The sequence below is a fragment of the Choloepus didactylus genome, chromosome 2, assembly GCF_015220235.1.
Source record: "Choloepus didactylus isolate mChoDid1 chromosome 2, mChoDid1.pri, whole genome shotgun sequence".
Lineage (NCBI taxonomy): Eukaryota > Metazoa > Chordata > Mammalia > Pilosa > Megalonychidae > Choloepus > Choloepus didactylus.
In genome coordinates this window covers 166565856-166587652 of record NC_051308.1, presented here as the reverse complement: position 1 = coordinate 166587652, position 21797 = coordinate 166565856, and the positions used below count along the sequence as shown (strand labels likewise).

Below are 21797 nucleotides of genomic sequence, written 5' to 3'. Positions count from 1 at the left end.
AGGTCAACTCAACCAGTCTTAGGAAAAATTAACTACAAAAGAGTGCCATTCATATACATTAAAGAAAGAAGTCTATGAATAATATTCTAAAATGATGCACCATAATGTGCCATTCAAAATTCCTACATAATACAAAGAAAGAGTAAAAATCTACATGGAAAAAGTAGATACTCTTATATCCGTTTTGTGGATAAAATTGTTACTGGTGTCATCAACCTGCCAGATCTTTTCACTGAAAAGTTTCATCAACAATAAGGTAGATAGTGATTAAAAACATTGATGTCTATCCTCAAACACTACAATTCCCTATATATTTGCTTTCAAATGTTAAAAAAGACCTTAAGTATGCCATAAAAAAAAAATTAACAGAGATCTAAGTGTTCAAAAATTTAAAGGTTGCCATGACTTCTCTAATAAGCAAGCAAGTTAAACTAGCCAAGTCTCTGTAGTCCATACATTATGTTCATTTCATTCACTATGCATTTCAAATTTAAGCACTCTGAACAAATGCTATATGCTTTCTGGATCAAACTACTTTCAGTTATGACAAGCTGCAATAATATTTTCATTTTAAATATTTCATTATAGGAGCTTGATTCCAGAAGTTTTTGAAATCTGCTATTTTGTCTTAAAAAAAAACAAAAAACAAAAAAGCAAAACTGGAGAAACCCACACACATTTCAATCCTATTCCTATAGCCTTCCTACTTATTCCTTGCTACAGAGCTTTGTTTGTTTATAAGTACAAATAAAATTCACTGACTGTTCAAGTATTCCAAAATCCAATCCAAAAACCAATCTTCACTGAAAAGAATTACTTTTGCTACTATTTGCAGGATTAACACTGGTACTACTGTGTTAAACAGTTTACAGGATCTTAGATTCATAGCACACATAAAATCACTTCAAAAGACTACAGAACATCTTACTAGGAAATGTTCTCATGTCTAGTGATATAACAAAGTTATAAGCCATGCAACTTGCATTAAAAGTGAAAGAACTGTGAAGTCTAAGCAAAATGCTATCTAACTCATAACCCATTATTATTCTTTGGTGTTTTATAAGAACTTGGAAAAAATTCCAAAGAAAAGGTTATATTACAAACTCATATCTGGTGCCCCATTCTTTGGTTGTTATAAGGGAAAATATTAAATACGTTCACTATACCCATGTCTTTAAATGATTTTAAGAGAAACACAGGCAGACAAAGTCAGTTGTACAAAGCATTAAGACATGATCAAAGACAGAGACACTTTTCCTAAACAATTAAGCTTATCATGGTTACTTGCTATGAAGAGGTAAACCAAATTTTTATTTGATATAAAGTGTGACCAACAAACATTTACCTGGCTCACTAAATTGTTTGAATCAAAACATTCAGCGTCTTGGATGCCTTCTACAGAATTTAGAGATAAGCCTATTTTTATAGCCAGCAGAAAAGTTTAGTAGAAAGAACATCAGATTTGGTGAGAGGAGATGGAATTGTGATTCCCAGCCATCAATCATTAACTGTTTGCATGAGAGGACTTCATTATAAAAGTAAAAGGACAACCTAGAGAATGGGAGCAAATATTTGGAAAGCACATATCAGACAGGGGTTGAATAGCCAGAATATATAAAGAAATCCCACAACAAAGTCAAACAACTCAATTTAAAAATGGCCAAATGACTTGAATAGACATTTCTCCAAAGACATACAAATGGCCAAAAAAGCACATGAAAAGATGCTCAACATCATTTGCTATTAGGGAAATGCAAATCAAAATCACAACAGGATACCACTTCATACCCACTAGGATGGCTACCATTAAAAAAAAAACAAACCAAAAAAAGTGTTGGAGAAGATATGGAAAAATAGGAACACTAGTTCATTGTTAATGGGAATGTAAAATAGTGCAGCTGCTGTGGAAAATAGTTTGGCAGTTATTCAGAAAGTTAAATACAGAATTACCATATGACCTGGCAATGTGACTTCTAGTATATACTCAAAAGAACTGAAAACAGGGACTCAAACAGGTATTTGCACATTGATATTCATAGTGGCATTATTCACAACTGGCAAAAGATGGAAGCAACCCAAGTGTCCATCAACAGATGAATGGATAAACAAAATGTGGTACATACATAAGATGACATATTATTCAGCCATAAAAAGGAAGGACATGCTGATGCATGTAACAACATGGATGAACTCTGAAGACATAATGTTGAGTGAAATAAACCAAAAGGACAAATACTATATAATATCAGTGATATAAAATAATTAGAATGGGCAAATATAGAGTCAGAAACTAGAATACAGGCTACCATGGGCTGGGTGGGATAGGAAATGCAGAGTTAATGTTTAATTTTTCAGAATTTCTATTTGGAGTGATAGAAAAGTTTTGGTAATGGATGGAGGCGATGGTAGCACAATGTTGTGAATACAATTAACACCACTGAATTATGTATTTGAATATGGTTAAATGGGAAATTTTAGGTTGTATATATGTTACTAGAACACAATTTTTTAAAAAACCACAGGACTTTACAAGCACTAAAATAAACTGTGGACTATAGTTTACAGTACAATTATAATAATATTCTTTCATCAATTGTAACAAAGGTACCACACTAATACAAAGTGTTACTAGGGAAAACTGTGTGTGGGGGGGGGGATATAAAGGAACTCTGTATTTTCTGCATGATTTTTCTGTAAACCTGCAACGTCCCTAATGTTAAAAATAACAGTTAATTGTTTGACCATGACCAAGCCACTCTGCCTATCTGACCTTCATCTTCTTTAGCTGTAAAATGGAAGATACAGTAATACCTTCCTTTTATCTCTCAGGGGTATCAGGAAGTTCAGAAGAGATCCTACCTGCAAAGTATTCTAGCTTATTGGTTCTCAAATTTCCATATATTTAAGAAATTCCTGGATTCAAATCTCCCCCTACCCCCACCCTCGCCTCCAGGAAATTCAGATTCAGCAGGCCTGGAAGTAGATGCATAACCTTCATTTTTAATTAAGCACTTCAGGTCATTCCAAAGTACTGGCTCCCTGAAGATGAGGATCAAACTTTAGAAATAAAACTGCTCTATATCAGTCTTTCTGAAATTTTAGTGTTTATAAGCATTATCCCAAGTACTTGTTTAAATAGCAAATTTCTAAACCTCATCCTTAGAAATTCAGATTCAATAGACTTGGGGTGGAGCACAGAATCCTCATTTTATCAAATACTACCAGTGATTCCGATATAAATGGTTCGTGACCCATGCTTTTAAAAACCCTCCCAAAAGATTCTTCCTCCTAAATATTTTTCAAATTGTTCCCCACATCTCCACTATCACCACCCATGAACAACCTTAGGCCTTCACCATCTCTCATTTGAATTCACCTAACCACCTCTTAACTAGTCCCTCTATTTTGTCTTGTCCCTTGTAAGCGCATGGTCTACAGAGTGATGTAAATGCATACTTGACTATGTCACTCTCCCACCTAAAATCCTTCCAAGGAACATCTGCTTCTGGCCAAGACAGAGTAACAGGGATGAGATTTATGCCCCCACCTGAAATAACTAAAAATCTGGGTGAAATGTAAGAAAACTTTTTCAGACATGGGAGACCAGACAAGATAGGATAGTGACTACTGCAAGAGAACAAACAAATGAGAGAAAGCCTATAAATGCCCCAAGTTACTGCTTGAAGAATTTCCAGGCCACAGAGTAAGGAGGGCAATCCAAGGCAAAGCTCAGCAATCTCCCTAAATTAAAGAGATGAAGCAAGTAGTCTGCGAAGGCCAAAGCAGCTAGAGTCCCCAAAGCATGGCACCAGAGAGCAGAGAGCTGTATAGAGAGACATCTCCAATGATCTGCAGAGGTCTCCCTCAAAACTTGAACTGAATACTGATAAGTGCATGCACATTAGAAAATGACCCAAAAGCTGGAAAAGAGCTATCCAAAATGAGTGCAGGGAAAGATACTCCCAGTCAAGGGTATGCTAGAAAATTTATAACTCAGTGGTGATGGGGGGACTGTTATGGTTCCTGGTTTGCAGTGGTTACCAATTGCTGTGGGTCCACCACGGCCAGTTTCAAGTTACCATGTGATATCACAGAATGAGAAGTTGGAGAGGGATATAATGTAGCACCTTATGTAGTATTTCTACCAAATGGACGCAGAAAACAACCATGAGTGTACCAAAAATAGCAATATGTAATAAAATAACTAAGAAATGATTAATTTTGGGCATTTATTACCTGTTTTTAACATAATTGAGTTAGTTATAAGTTTACATAATTTAATTCTATTAATTAAATCAGCTCACACACTTGATGTTTTTAATAATCAGCTCTCATGAGTCAGCTCTAGCATACCACTGCCTGTGGTTCACACAGGGTCATAAATAGTTTGTATTCCTACCAACCAAAGTGGAAAACCTCATAATTCACAGAACATCAAGTACAGTGAGTACTCAGAAGGATAGTGCCTTGGTAGGTGGGCAAGATGAGCTTTAGTCTAACAGCTGCACTGGTCCCACCTAATAAAGACTAAAAGCAAACCTCCAAATGATAAAACTGTTTCCAAATAACTTATGTTGTGTCCCAGAATGAAGCTCAAGAAAATTCATAGGAATACAAAAACATTCAGCACTAAACAAGGTAAACCTGGCAATGCCAGGCATCTAATCAAAAATTAACAGAAATGCAAAGAAGCAGGAAAATACACTTCATATTGAAAAGAAAAACCAAGCAATAGAAAAAGACTTGTATCATGATGTAAGTGAAAGAATTTACTAGACAAGAGGATTAAATCAGTAATGATAACTGTGGTCCATATGCCCAAGAGGGTAGAAGGGAAGATTGAGCATGTTAAGGAGAGACATGGGAGACATTTTTAAAAAACCCAAACTGACTTTCTAGCAATGAAAGGTACAATACCTGAGATTAAAAAAAAAAAAAAAAAATGCTGGTTTAGAGTAACAACAGCAGCTTGGATACAGCAAAAGAAAACATCAATAAACTTGAAGACACAGAAATAAAACACAGAGAGAAACAAGACTGAAAAAAATAAGCATAAATGAGCTGTGGAACAACGTGAAGTAGTCTCATATATAAGTAATGGAGTCCCCAAAAGACTGCGGGAGAAGCAAAAAAAAAATTTTTTTTTTGAAGAAATAATGTTCCCAAATTTTCCAAGTTGAATGAAAATTATAAACTCACAGATCCAAGAGGCTCAATAAAACCAAGCAAAAGAAACACGAAGAGAACTACTATACAGCAGATAGTAATCAAATTGCTTAAAATCAGCAATAAAGAAAGCAAAATGTAGTAAGATTCTTATACTATATTTCAGGAGGTACAACAGCACTTCAAGGTACAGTGCAATGTAAGCTATAAATTCTAAAGCAATGATTAAAAAGAAAAAAATGAAACAAAAAATTATAGTTAATAAGCAAAGGAGATAAAATAAAATTACTCAATCTAAAAGACGACAGATTAAGAGGGAAAAGGTACCAAAGAGCATATGGGAGAAATAAAAAAATCAAAACAAGATGGTGGATTTAAATCTAACCTTAACAATAATCACTTTAATCTAACTACTTCAAATCTAAGTGATTCAATTAACAGCTTAAAACCAGTTTAGTTTTGGAAACAGTTACTTGGAAATAATAACAATCAATAAAGTTAAAGCATTCAATTCATATAAATTGTGACCACTATGGACTTAGGTTAGAAATCAATAATTTTTAAAAATCTCAGAAATACCCAAGTATCTTGAAGTAAATGTTTCTAAATAACCTATGAGTCAAAGAAATCAAGTGATATCAGAAATTATTTTAACTAAATGAAAATAAAAACACAGCATATTAAAATCTACAGGACGCAGCAAAAGCAGTACTCTTAGGGAAATTTATGGCAGTATCAGAGAAGAAGAAAGGCCTCCTATCAATAATGTCTGCTTCTATCTAAAAAACTAGAGGAAGGAAGGATAACGAAACCCAAAGTAAAAAAAGAAAGGAAATAATAGAGTGCAAAAATCAATAAAGTATAAAATAGAAAAACAATAGAGAAAAATCAATAAAACAAAAGATGGTTCTTTAAGAAAAATCAATAAAATTAATAAATCTCTAGCAAGACTGATCAGGAATACACATTACCAATATCAGGAATGAAAGAGGAATGATATCATTATAGATTCTATAGGTATTTTAAGAAATGATGATTCCAACAATAGTAACAATACAATTCAAGGATAACTGGATATCTACTTAAGAAAGAATGAAGCTGGACCCCTACACCTCACACCATATACAAAAATGAACTCCAAATCAATTAAAAACCCAAGTATAGAGGTCTAGCCATAATTTATTTTTCTAATTTTAAAAATTTTATTTTTATTATTTAAAAATTTTTATTGAAAATAACATACATACAGAGAAGTGCACAAATCAATTACACAGCTTAATAAATTATATAAAGTATGGTGGTATGTATTTTTTAAGAATTCCAAAGATGACTCTGATGAGTAGTTAAGGATTAAAACTACTACCTCTACCTTCAAGCATCTTTACCTTCCTTTATTTGCTCAGCTAACATTTATTTTGTCCTTCAAGTCATAGATCAGATACGTACCTCCTCCAAGAAGCTATGAGTTTCCAAGGGATCCCTATGCATACTTCTTATCATACCACTTAATATACTCCATGTGTTATTTTTCAAAATGTTTTGTTAAGGCAAGAAAACATAATCAAATTATATTTTAAAGAAACAGAAGAAAGTGGAGCTACTCTAGTTTAAAGCAAGGGAAAAGCTGACTGCCTAACAGTAAGTTTTCCCACACCCATTAAACTGACTCACGTGGAAGCAAAGTGCGAAAATTTACTGCCTATTATACTCATCTATTTACTTTTGTTTTGTTTACCAAAACCATTTTATATCCAGGACCTGGCTTATTGTTCTTCATTTCCCTGGTCCCTAGAAAACATTCATTAAACATTATTATTAGGATTTAATGAAATTAAGAGTGAATATGGAAGATAAAGGTAAAAGAAAGTTTGAGGTAAGAGGAATTTTATTTGAGGAGGTCCTGAAACAGAAAAGGGCTTGGCATATAAGAAGAAGTGGAACAAGGTCAACAAGCCTACAACAGTGGGCAAGCAGGAAAGCATCACGAAATAAGCACTAAAATAGACACATGCGAAAATATGCAGATTGTGGGATGTGGAAGGAATTTGATATTTTTAAATTTTTTTATGAATTTTTTGGTGGCTTGCAATTATGAACATCAGAAAAACATGTTCTTAATCTATTCCTGGGAGTGTGAGCCCACTGAAAACAGGATCTTTTAATGAGGTTACTTCAATTAAGGTGTGGCCCAACTGAATCAGGATGGGTCTTAAACCTATTACTGGAGGCCCTAGAGAAAACCACAGAGAAAGGAGCCACAGGACACCGTCAGCCAATGGAACCTGGAAGAGAAAAGAGAACACGCTGCCATGTTCACTGCTATGTGAGAGAAAAGCCAAGAAACCCCAAAGACTGCCTGACAGACAGAAGATACCAACTCAGGGAGGGAAAAAGCCTCTCAGCCTCTGAAACCATGAGTCAATCAATTCCTGTTGTTAAGTCAACCCACTGTATGGTAGTTGTTTTAGAAGCTAAAAAACTAATACATACTTCAAAAAATTTTTTTTAATTTATTTATTTTTAATGTTATCTTGCTTGGATTTTTATTCTACTGAAGAATTTATATACATTTTAAACAGATACTCTTACATATTTTAAACAGACATTTTGGCTGCTGTGTGACTGTGAACTCAAGATGAAAATGGGAAGGGAAAAAGAGTACAATAATAAATGTGACCAAAGAGAATAGAAGAATAAAATTTTAAGCAGGAAAGTGACATGATCCAATATTGTTACTTGTTTTCACTCATTCAGCAAACATTAATTGGGACCAACTGCAGGCCTGGCATTATTTTAGGCAAACAAAAGTTCCCGTTTTCATACAATTTACATTTTGTATAAACAAATCAAACATAAATTATGTCAGATGAGAAGTGTTACAAAAACAAAACAAGAAAATATAATGAAGAATGATAGGGGCAGCTGGATCCAAGACAGCCAATTAGGGAGAGGCTGGACTCTTCTCTCCCAGAAAAACCACCAGGGGTCAGGGAGAAACTATCTTCAACAATGGATCCGGGGCTCCGGAATCAAGGGGAGTGTTCTACAACACCTAGGAAAGTGTGGGAGGAAGACATGGAGAAGCTGTGGAGAAGCTGCAGTAACAAAATGTGAGTAACCCTCACTCAGCCTCAGCTCCTGGCATCCATCCCCCACTTGGGACAGAAACTGTCCGGGCTTTTTTAGTCTCTGGCAGATGGGCAGCTCCAGACTAAAAAGGCAGTGGAAGTCCACTCTCCCAAGAACAGGGTGGGACATGGTCTAGCACTGTGCCAGCTTTTAGCCAGTGAATTTGGACTGCTGAGAACACCACTGATTTCAACTTGTCCTGTCCAGCGCTGTTATGCCATTGTCTGGGGTCCACAGGGAGGTAAGAGTCTGCCTTCTGCAGGCGGAGGGGAATAAGTAGCTGAAGACCACCATCCGCTGGCAGGTAAGGGACGCACATCTCAGGAAAGGCACCTAACAGGCTTCTGGGTGAAAGGACCATATTCTGGGCAGGCCTAGAAAGTGCACCCTTGGGGTGTAGAATTAAAGGCTTGTAGGCATTTTTACCTGACTTTCTCCCTTGGGTCCTGTGGAGCTGGAGTGTACCCCCTTCATGGGTCCCTGGCACAGCCCTGGCTGGGTAATAATGATGAACCAAGCATTAACAAAAATCCACTCAACAACAAAAGCTCTGACAAGAGAGAATCTGACCTTCGCAGTAAGTTCACCAAGATAATCCAATGCTCAGACATTAACAAAATATAATAAGTCAAACATATTAACAAACAGGAAGATATGGCCCAAAGGAGCAAATCAAAAAGTCAGAGGAGATACAGAATCTGGAATAACTAATCAAAGGTGTTCAAACAAATCTCCTAAACAAATTCAATGATATGTCTAAAGAGATAAAGGATATTAAGAAGATACTAGATGAGTATAAAGAAGAATTTGACAGCATGCAAAGAAAAATAAAAGATCTTAAGGGAATGAAAGGCAGAATAGATGAAATTAAAAATACAGTAGATGCACACAACAGCAGATGTGAACAGGGAGAAGAAAGGATCAGTGGGCTGGAAGACAAAGCACCTGAATTCACACACACAAAATAGAGAAAAGAATGGGAAAAAATGAACAAGATTTCTGGAGACTGATTGCCAACAGAAGAGCAAAAACATTCATCGTGGGTGTTCCAGAAAGAGAAGAGAAGGGAAAAGGGGCAGAAGGAATAAAGGAAGAAATAATGGCTGAGAACTTCCCAACCCATATGAAAAGCATTGATATCCTGGTCAAAGAAGCTCAATGTACCAAAACCAAATAAATCTGAATAAACCTACTCCAAGACACATACTAATCAGAATGTCAAATGCCAAAGATAAAGAGTTCAGAAAGCAGCAAGAGAAAAGAGATACAAAGGATCTCCGGTAAGACTAAGTGCCGATTTCTCACCATGGTGGTGAGAAGGCAATGGTATATTTTTAATATACTGAAAGAGAAAAACTGCCATCTGGCAAAAATGTCCTTCAAAAATGAGGGAGAGAGGGGCGGGGCAAGATGGCAGACTGGTGAGCTGTATGTTTTAGTTACTCCTCCAGGAAAGTAGGTAAAAAGCCAGGAACTGCGTGGACTGGACACCACAGAGCAATCTGTCTTTGGGCATACTTCATACAACACTCATGAAAACGTGGAACTGCTGAGATCAGCGAAATCTGTAAGTTTTTGCGGCCAGGGGACCCGCGCCCCTCCCTGCCAGGCTCAGTCCCGGGGGAGGAGGGGCTGTCAGCTCCAGGAAGGAGAAGGGAGAATTGCAGTGGCTGCTCTTACCGGAAACTCATTCTACTGATTCAAACTCCAACCATAGATAGACTGAGGCCAGACACCAGAGACTCTGAGAGCAGCCAGCCCAGCAGAGAGGAGACAGGCATAGAAAAAAAACAACACGAAAAACTCCAAAATAAAAGCAGAGGATTTTTGGAGTTCTGGTGAACACAGAAAGGGGAAGGGCGGAGATCAGGCCTTGAGGCGCATATGCAAATCCCGAAGCAAGGCTGATCTCTCTGCCCTGGGCACCTTTCCTTAATGGCCCTGGTTGCTTTGTCTATTAGCATTTCAATAACCCATTAGATCTCTGAGGAGGGCCGTTTTTTTTTTTTTTTTAAATCCTTTTTGCTTTTTCTAAAACAATTACTCTAAGAAGCTCAATACAGAAAGCTTCAAAGAATTGAAATTTGGGCACGTCAAGTCAAGAGCAGAACTAAGAGAGCTCTGAGACAAAAGGCAATAATCCAGTGGCTGAGAAAATTCACTAAACAACACAACTTCCCAAGAAAAGGGGGGTGTCTGCTCACAGCCACCATCCTGGTGGACAGGAAACACTCCTGCCCATCGTCAGCCCCATAGCCCAGAGCTGCCCCAGACAACCCAGTGTGACGGAAGTGCTTCAAATAACAGGCACACACCACAAAACTGGGCGTGGACATTAGCCTTCCCTGCAACCTCAGCTGAATGTCCCAGAGCTGGGAAGGGGGAGCAGTGTGAATTAACAGAGCCCCATTCAGCCATCATTTGAGCAGACTGGGAGCCTCCCAACACAGCCCAGCAGCCCAGAACTGCCCTGGGGGGACGGCACTCACCTGCGACATAGCACAGTCATCCCTCAACAGAGGACCCGGGGTGCACAGCCTGGAAGAGGGGCCCACTTGCAAGTCTCAGGAGCCATATGCCAATACCAAGGACTTGTGGGTCAGTGGCAGAGACAAACTGTGGCAGGACTGAACTGAAGGATTGGACTATTGCAGTAGCTTTAAAACTCTAGGATCATCAGGGAGATTTGATTGTTAGGGCCACCCCCCCTCCCCGACTGCCCAGAAACACGCCCCACATACAGGGCAGGCAACACCAACTACACACGCAAGCTTGGGACACCAATTGGGCCCCACAAGACTCACTCCCCCACTCACCAAAAAGGCTAAGCAGGGGAGATCTGGCTTGTGGAGAACAGGTGGCTCGTGGACGCCACCTGCTGGTTAGTTAGAGAAAGTGTACTCCACGAAGCTGTAGATCTGATAAATTAGAGATAAGGACTTCAACTGGTCTACAAACCCTAAAAGAACCCTATCAAGGTCAGCAAATGCCACGAGGCCAAAAACAACAGAAAATTATAAAGCATATGAAAAAACCAGACGATATGGATAACCCAAGCCCAAGCACCCAAATCAAAAGACCAGAAGAGACACACCTAGAGCAGCTACTCAAAGAACTAAAGATGAACAATGAGACCCTAGTACGGGATATGAAGGAAATCAAGAAGACCCTAGAAGAGCATAAAGAAGACATTGCAAGACTAAATAAAAAAATGGATGATCTTATGGAAATTAAAGAAACTGTTGACCAAATTAAAAAGATTCTGGACACTCATAGTACAAGACTAGAGGAAGTTGAACAACGAATCAGTGACCTGGAAGATGACAGAATGGAAAATGAAAACATAAAAGAAAGAATGGGGAAAAAAATTGAAAAACTCGAAATGGACCTCAGGGATATGATAGATAATATGAAACGTCCGAATATAAGACTCATTGGTGTCCCAGAAGGGGAAGAAAAGGGTAAAGGTCTAGGAAGAGTATTCAAAGAAATTGTTGGGGAAAACTTCCCAAATCTTCTAAACAACATAAATACACAAATCATAAATGCTCAGCGAACTCCAAATAGAATAAATCCAAAAAAACCCACTCCGAGACATATACTGATCACACTGTCAAACATAGAAGAGAAGGAGCAAGTTCTGAAAGCAGCAAGAGAAAAACAATTCACCACATACAAAGGAAACAGCATAAGACTAAGTAGTGACTACTCAGCAGCCACCATGGAGGCGAGAAGGCAGTGGCACGATATATTTAAAATTCTGAGTGAGAGGAATTTCCAGCCAAGAATACTTTATCCAGCAAAGCTCTCCTTCAAATTTGAGGGAGAGCTTAAATTTTTCACAGACAAAGAAATGCTGAGAGAATTTGCTAACAAGAGACCTGCCCTACTGGAGATACTAAAGGGAGCCCTACAGACAGAGAAACAAAGACAGGACAGAGAGACTTGGAGAAAGGTTCAGTACTAAAGAGATTCGGTATGGGTACAATAAAGGATATTAATAGAGAGAGGGAAAAATATGGCAAACATAATCCAAAGGATAAGATGGCCGATTCAAGAAATGCCTTCACGGTTTTAACGTTGAATGTAAATGGATTAAACTCCCCAATTAAAAGATATAGATTTGCAGAATGGATCAAAAAAAATGAACCATCAATATGTTGCATACAAGAGACTCATCTTAGACACAGGGACACAAAGAAACTGAAAGTGAAAGGATGGAAAAAAATATTTCATGCAAGCTACAGCCAAAAGAAAGCAGGTGTAGCAATATTAATCTCAGATAAAATAGACTTCAAATGCAGGGATGTTTTGAGAGACAAAGAAGGCCACTACATACTAATAAAAGGGGCAATTCAGCAAGAAGAAATAACAATCGTAAATGTCTATGCACCCAATCAAGGTGCCACAAAATACATGAGAGAAACATTGGCAAAACTAAAGGAAGCAATTGATGTTTCCACAATAATTGTGGGAGACTTCAACACATCACTCTCTCCTATAGATAGATCAACCAGACAGAAGACCAATAAGGAAATTGAAAACCTAAACAATCTGATAAATGAATTAGATTTAACAGACATCTACAGGACATTACATCCCAAATCACCAGGATACACATACTTTTCTAGTGCTCACGGAACTTTCTCCAGAATAGATCATATGCTGGGACATAAAACAAGCCTCAATAAATTTAAAAAGATTGAAATTATTCAAAGCACATTCTCTGACCACAATGGAATACAATTAGAAGTCAATAACCATCAGAGACTTAGAAAATTCACAAATACCTGGAGGTTAAACAACACACTCCTAAACAATCAGTGGGTTAAAGAAGAAATAGCAAGAGAAATTGCTAAATATATAGAGACGAATGAAAATGAGAACACAACATACCAAAACCTATGGGATGCAGCAAAAGCAGTGCTAAGGGGGAAATTTATAGCACTAAACGCATATATTAAAAAGGAAGAAAGAGCCAAAATCAAAGAACTAATGGATCAACTGAAGAAGCTAGAAAATGAACAGCAAACCAATCCTAAACCAAGTAGAAGAAAAGAAATAACAAGGATTAAAGCAGAAATAAATGACATAGAGAACAAAAAAACAATAGAAAGGATAAATATCACCAAAAGTTGGTTCTTTGAGAAGATCAACAAGATTGACAAGCCCCTAGCTAGACTGACAAAATCAAAAAGAGAGAAGACCCATATAAACAAAATAATGAATGAAAAAGGTGACATAACTGCAGATCCTGAAGAATTAAAAAAATTATAAGAGGATATTATGAACAACTGTATGGCAACAAACTGGATAATGTAGAAGAAATGGACAATTTCCTGGAAACATATGAACAACCTAGACTGACCAGAGAAGAAATAGAAGACCTCAACCAACCCATCACAAGCAAAGAGATCCAATCAGTCATCAAAATCTTCCCACAAATAAATGCCCAGGGCCAGATGGCTTCACAGGGGAATTCTACCAAACTTTCCAGAAAGAACTGACACCAATCTTACTCAAACTCTTTCAAAACATTGAAAAAAATGGAACACTACCTAACTCATTTTATGAAGCTAACATCAATCTAATACCAAAACCAGGCAAAGATGCTACAAAAAAGGAAAACTACCGGCCAATCTCCCTAATGAATATAGATGCAAAAATCCTCAACAAAATACTTGCAAATCGAATCCAAAGACACATTAAAAAAATCATACACCATGACCAAGTGGGGTTCATTCCAGGCATGCAAGGATGGTTCAACATCAGAAAAACAATCAATGTATTACAACACATTAAAAACTCGAAAGGGAAAAATCAATTGATCATCTCAATAGATGCTGAAAAAGCATTTGACAAAATCCAACATCCCTTTTTGATAAAAACACTTCAAAAGGTAGGAATTGAAGGAAACTTCCTCAACATGATAAAGAGCATATATGAAAAACCCACAGCCAGCATAGTACTCAATGGTGAGAGACTGAAAGCCTTCCCTCTAAGATCAGGAACAAGACAAGGATGCCCGCTGTCACCACTGTTATTCAACATTGTGCTGGAAGTGCTAGCCAGGGCAATCCGGCAAGACAAAGAAATAAAAGGCATCCAAATTGGAAAAGAAGAAGTAAAACTGTCATTGTTTGCAGATGATATGATCTTATATCTAGAAAACCCTGAGAAATCAACGATACACCTACTAGAGCTAATAAACAAATTTAGCAAAGTAGCGGGATACAAGATTAATGCACATAAGTCAGTAATGTTTCTATATGCTAGAAATGAACAAACTGAAGAGACACTCAAGAAAAAGATACCATTTTCAATAGCAACTAAAAAAATCAAGTACCTAGGAATAAACTTAACCAAAGATGTAAAAGACCTATACAAAGAAAACTACATAACTCTACTAAAAGAAATAGAAGGGGACCTTAAAAGATGGAAAAATATTCCATGTTCATGGATAGGAAGGCTAAATGTCATTAAGATGTCAATTCTACCCAAACTCATCTACAGATTCAATGCAATCCCAATCAAAATTCCAACAACCTACTTTGCAGACTTGGAAAAGCTAGTTATCAAATTTATTTGGAAAGGGAAGATGCCTCGAATTGCTAAAGACACTTTAAAAAAGAAAAACGAAGTGGGAGGACTTACACTCCCTGACTTTGAAGCTTATTATAAAGCCACAGTTGCCAAAACAGCATGGTACTGGCACAAAGATAGACATATAGATCAATGGAATCGAATTGAGAATTCAGAGATAGACCCTCAGATCTATGGCCGACTGATCTTTGATAAGGCCCCCAAAGTCACCGAACTGAGCCATAATGGTCTTTTCAACAAATGGGGCTGGGAGAGTTGGATATCCATATCCAAAAGAATGAAAGAGGACCCCTACCTCACCCCCTACACAAAAATTAACTCAAAATGGACCAAAGATCTCAATATAAAAGAAAGTACCATTAAACTCCTAGAAGATAATGTAGGAAAACATCTTCAAGACCTTGTATTAGGAGGCCACTTCCTAGACTTTACACCCAAAGCACAAGCAACAAAAGAGAAAATAGATAAATGGGAACTCCTCAAGCTTAGAAGTTTCTGCACCTCAAAGGAATTTCTCAAAAAGGTAAAGAGGCAGCCAACTCAATGGGAAAAAATTTTTGGAAACCATGTATCTGACAAAAGACTGATATCTTGCATATACAAAGAAATCCTACAACTCAATGACAATAGTACAGACAGCCCAATTATAAAATGGGCAAAAGATATGAAAAGACAGTTCTCTGAAGAGGAAATACAAATGGCCAAGAAACACATGAAAAAATGTTCAGCTTCACTAGCTATTAGAGAGATGCAAATTAAGACCACAATGAGATACCATCTAACACCGGTTAGAATGGCTGCCATTAAACAAACAGGAAACTACAAATGCTGGAGGGGATGTGGAGAAATTGGAACTCTTATTCATTGTTGGTGGGACTGTATAATGGTTCAGCCACTCTGGAAGTCAGTCTGGCAGTTCCTTAGAAAACTAGAGATAGAGCTACCATTCGATCCAGCGATTGCACTTCTCGGGATATACCCGGAAGATCGGAAAGCAGTGACACGAACAGATATCTGCACGCCAACGTTCATAGCAGCATTATTCACAATTGCCAAGAGATGGAAACAACCCAAATGTCCATCAACAGATGAGTGGATAAATAAAATGTGGTATATACACACGATGGAATACTACGCGGCAGTAAGAAGGAACGATCTGGTGAAACATATGACAACATGGATGAACCTTGAAGACATAATGCTGAGTGAAATAAGCCAGGCACAAAAAGAGAAATATTATATGCTACCACTAATGTGAACTTTGAAAAATGTAAAACAAATGGTTTATAATGTAGAATGTAGGGGAACTAGCAGTAGAGAGCAATTAAGGAAGGGGGAACAATAATCCAAGAAGAACAGATAAGCTATTTAACGTTCTGGGGATGCCCAGAAATGACTATGGTCTGTTAATTTCTGATGGATGTAGTAGGAACAAGTTCACTGAAATGTTGCTATAGTATGTAACTTTCTTGGGGTAAAGTAGGAACATGTTGGAAGTTAAGCAGTTATCTTAGGTTAGTTGTCTTTTTCTTACTCCCTTGCTATGGTCTCTTTGAAATGTTCTTTTATTGTATGTTTGTTTTCTTTTTAACTTTTTTTTTCATACAGTTGATTTGAAAAAAGAAGGGAAAGTTAAAAAAAAAAAAAAAAGAAAAAAGACAAACAAGGAAAAAAAAAAAAAAAACAAAAAAAAAAACGATGTAGTGCCCCCTTGAGGAGCCTGTGGAGAATGCAGGGGTATTCGCCTACCCCACCTCCATGGTTGCTAACATGACCACAGACATAGGGGACTGGTGGTTTGATGGGTTGAGCCCTCTACCATAAGTTTTACCCTTGGGAAGACGGTTGCTGCAAAGGAGAGGCTAGGCCTCCCTGTATTTGTGCCTAAGAGTCTCCTCCTGAATGCCTCTTTGTTGCTCAGATATGGCCCTCTCTCTCTGGCTAAGCCAACTTGAAAGGTGAAATCACTGCCCTCCCCCCTACGTGGGATCAGACACCCAGGGAAGTGAATCTCCCTGGCAACGTGGAATATGACTCACGGGGAGGAATGTAGACCCGGCATCGTGGGATGGAGAACATCTTCTTGACCAAAAGGGGGATGTGAAAGGAAATGAAATAAGCTTCAGTGGCAGAGAGATTCCAAAACGAGCCGAGAGATCACTCTGGTGGGCACTCTTACGCACACTTTAGACAACCTTTTTTAGGTTCTAAAGAATTGGGGTAGCTGGTGGTGGATACCTGAAACTATTAAACTACAACCCAGAACCCATGAATCTCGAAGACAGTTGTATAAAAATGTAGCTTATGAGGGGTGACAGTGGGATTGGGAATGCCATAAGGACCAAACTCCACTTTGTCTAGTTTATGGATCGATGTGTAGAAAAGTAGGGGAAGCAAACAAACAGACAAAGGTACCTAGTGTTCTTTTTTACTTCAATTGCTCTTTTTCACTCTAATTATTATTCTTGTTATTTTTGTGTGTGTGCTAATGAAGGTGTCAGGGATTGATTTAGGTGATGAATGTACAACTATGTAATGGTACTGTAAACAATCGAAAGTACAATTTGTTTTGTATGACTGCGTGGTATGTGAATATATCTCAATAAAATGATGATTAAAAAAAAAAAAAATGAGGGAGAGGTTAAGACATTCTGAAAGAGAAAAACTGCCATCTGGCAAAAATGTCCTTCAAAAATGAGGGAGAGGTTAAGACATTCACAGATAAGCAGAAGCTGAGAGAGTTAGAGACCTACCCTATAAGAAATACTAAAGGGAGTCCTGCAGGCTGGAGGAAAGGACAGGAAAGAGGGGCCTTGGAGGAGACTGTATTAATGAAGATTATCAGTAAGGGTAACTAAAAGGGTAAAAAAAGACAAAAATAAGATATGACAACAAACCAACACAAGAGATTGAAACACTGATCAAAAACCTCCCAATACAGAAAAGCCCAGGACCAGATGGCGTCACAGGCGAATTCTACATCACATTAAAAGAATTATACACCATGACCAAGTTGGCCTTATCCCAGGTATGCAAGGGTGAGTCAACACAAGAAAATCTATTAATGTAATATATCACATTAATAAACTGAAGGAGAAAAACCATGTGATCATCTCAATTGGCACAGAAAAGGCATTTGAAAAAATCCAGCATCCTTTCTTGATAAATATACTTCACAAGATAAGAATAGAAGGACAGCTTCTCAAAGTGATAAATGGCATATATGAAAAACCCACAGCTAACATCATGCTCAATGGTGAAAAACTGAAAGCTTTCCAGTTGAGATCGAGAACAGGACAAGAATGCCCACTGTTACCACTGCTATTCAACACTGTACTACAAGTTCTAGCTAGAGTAATTAGGCAAGAAAAAGAAATAAAAGGCATCCAAATTGGAAAGGAGAAGTAAAACTTTCACTATTTGCAGGTGATCTGACCTTATACCTAGAAAATCCTGAAAAATCTATACAAAGCTACTAGACCTAATAAATGAGTTCGGTAAAGTGGAAGGATTCAAGATTAACACACAAAAACCAGTGCGTTTCCATACTACTAAGGAGCAACCTAAGGAGGAAACCAGGAAAAAAAAATTCCATTTATAATAGCAATTAAAAGAATCAAATACCTAGGATAAACTTAACCAAGGATGTAAAGGACCTGTATCCCAAAAATTACAAAGCACTACTAACAGAAATCAAAGACTTTAATAAATAGAAGGGCATTTCACGTTTATGGGTTGGAAGACTATTGTTAGGATGTTAACTCTACCCAAACTGATTTACAGATTCAATGCAATCCCAATCAAAATTCCAACAGCCTACTTTGCAGAATTGGAAAAGCCAATTACCAAATTTATTTGGAAGGGTAAAGGGCCCCAAACAGCCCTTCATTTTCTTGAAAAAGAAAAATGAAGTTGAAGGACTCACTTCCTGACTTCCAAGCATATTACAAAGCTACAATGATAAAAACTGAATGGATTTGGCACAAAGATAGAAATACTGACCAATGGAATCTAACTGAAAGTTCAGAAATAGACCCTCACATCTACGGTCAACTGATTTTTGACAGGGCTGCCAAGGTCACCCAACTGGAACAGAGCACTATGTTCAATGACTGGTGCCAGGAGAACTGGATATCCATATCCAAAAGAAAGAAAGAGGACTCCTATTGTACACCTTATTTAAAAACTAACTAAAAATGGATCAAAGGCCTAATTACAAAAGCCAGAACCATAAAACTACTAGAAGAAAATGTAGGGAAGCATCTGCAAGATTTTGTGGTAGGAGGTAGTTTACTTTACACCCAAAGCACAAGCAACAAAAGAAAAAATAGATAAATGGGATCTCCTCAAAACTGAATACTTTTGTGTTTCAAAGGAGTTTGTCAAGAGGGTGAAAAAGCAGCCTACTCAATATTTGGAAAATATTTGGAAAATGTAAATGATAAGGGTTTATAAATAAATCCAGGATATACCAAATAAAGAGATCTCATAACTCAATGATAAAAAAAGACAAAAACCCCAATTTAAAAATGGGCAAAAGACTATTATGAACAGACATTTTTCCAAGGAGGATATACAAACGGTGAAAAAGTACATGAAAAAATATTCAACATCACTAGCTAAAAGGGAAATGCAAATTAAAAACATGAGATATTTCACACCCACTAGAATGGTCACTACTAAAAAAAAAGCAGAAAACTGCAAGTGTTGGAGAAGATTACAGAGAAACAGGAACATTTATTTACTGATGGTGGGATGTGGAATGTTGCAGCAGCTGTGGAAGACTGGTGGTTTCTAAAGAAGCTAAGTATAGAACTGCCATATGATACATATACTCAAAACAACTGAAAGCAGGGACGTGAACAGACTTTTGCACACCAATGTTCAGAGCAGTATTATTTACCATTGCCAAAACATTCCTCCTTCAGAAATACCTAAGTGAATGACACTCCAAAATACCCTAATGTCTAAACCAAAACCTAAGGAATGAACTGTTCAATTCCCCTTTCCCGTTACCCAATCATTCCCTCATCAACAAATACACATATACAATCATTCATCATATTCTTTCTTGAGGGGAGATGGCAGGGGGTGTGGGGAGGAGTCTGTTACATAATGTGTACTTTAATGATATCACAGCACAAGAAAAAGGAAGGTTACTTAATTTGCTTTCTCTGAAAGGTGGGTTCTCCTGACATAAAAATTCTTCCTCAGAGTGTCAATGCCCTTCTTGTCATCTTCCTTTTCTGTTGCTTTCCTCTGGTTCCTCCTATTCCTTGGGGGAATGGGCATTTGGATTTAAATACAATCTTGAGTATACTGTTGAGAATGTGAGAGTTTATCATATTCTTTTATTTCTACTTTCTAAATATATTTCCATTTTTCTCTGACCACCATCAACTTTTGTTTAGATTGGTACAACTTCATATCCTGTCTCCTACATCCAATCTTGCCCCTATCCAATCCATTATCCACACTGTAGTGCCAATCTGCCTATCTAATCACATCAGCATTCCCTTACTTAAACCCTTCGGTGATTCTCTACTACAAAATCCATATTTTCACCCTACCTTAATCTCTTCAGTTTCCTATCTGCTACCTCCCTCCAATCTCAAACAAACTACTTTCAGTTCTCCAAATTTTCCATATTCTAGCCTCTGTCTCACTGTCCCCGATTTATTCCAGGAAAGTTTTCTGCCTCAAATATCCTTTCCTTCCCATCCTTCACATCGTATTCACCTAAGTAAATCCCATTCTACCTTTTTCTCAATTTGATACATTATGATTATGAATAATATTATGATGTTTGCTAATATGCATTAAGCACTTAATATTTAAAGATCCTATCCATAAACCTTTCATATTTAATTTAATACTCGTCACGGGTATTATTGCAATCTCTAGCTTACTGATGAGGCACACTGAAAAGTTAAGTAACTTGTGAAAGGTCAGAGAGCTAGTAATGAAATACCTAAAACTGAAATCCTGATTCTAAAGACTGTGCTTTAACCACACCTAGATTACTTTCTCCAGGCAGTTTTATTAAGGATAAGGTTAATTCTCTTAAATACTCTCTTGTCATTTGTGGTTCTCCCATCAGGATCACATTACCATAACAACTTCTCTACTCTTCTGACATTCCCCCAAAAGCTCTGTGACAGAAGACACCAGGTCTACCCACCAGGTCTACCATGTTAACCATTATGTCCCCAGCACTAAACACGGCACGGCATATTTTCAGCACTCTAACTTTGATGAATAAATGACCTGTATCAGCTAACATTTAAAATGTGAAAACCCTGTACAACCACCTTAGGAGGTACTCTCTGTTTGTACTTTTATTTTAGTGAATAGAAAAGTAGAGCAAGTTAGCCAAGGTCTCAGAGCTCATTGGTATTAAAACAGGGATCTGAATCCAGGAAATCTCAGCCATTATTCAGAATGGATATAGCCATTATTCAGAACGGTATATCTAGATGACCCTGAATCAGTCTTTTCTACTCTGAAGAAGTTCTTGACTCAGAAAGAACCAATGTCCATGCAAAAGGATATAAAAGAAGAAACAATATGAGAAACTGACAAAGAACTATTAGAGATGGGACAAAAAGCCTTGAAGAGTAACAAAGAATCAAACTGTTTCTAGACCACTGGATTCTAAAAACTGGTCTTGAGTGAAATTAGCAAAATAAGGAGAACACCATTTCTTTTCCATAAAGCTAGATTTACTCCATTTAAAGGATTCCTTTATTCTGAATTTATGTTTCTCCTCTTTTCTGCTGTTAAAAAGTGCCTATTTTATGAAAGTAGGTTGTGTACATTTTCTCATTTCATTTTTTAAACAAAATTACAACTTGGCAACCCCATATGGATCCTCAATGTTTTCTGAAAATTGTAATGGT

The 21797-nt window shown here is 37.3% G+C and overlaps 1 protein-coding gene across 2 annotated transcripts in view; it reads right to left on the bottom strand.

Moving 5' to 3' along the window:
• The window catches only part of ZZZ3 (zinc finger ZZ-type containing 3), a 118558-nt gene that overhangs the window by 59257 nt on the left and 37504 nt on the right, over window positions 1–21797 (bottom strand). The gene's annotated exons all lie outside the window — the stretch shown is intronic.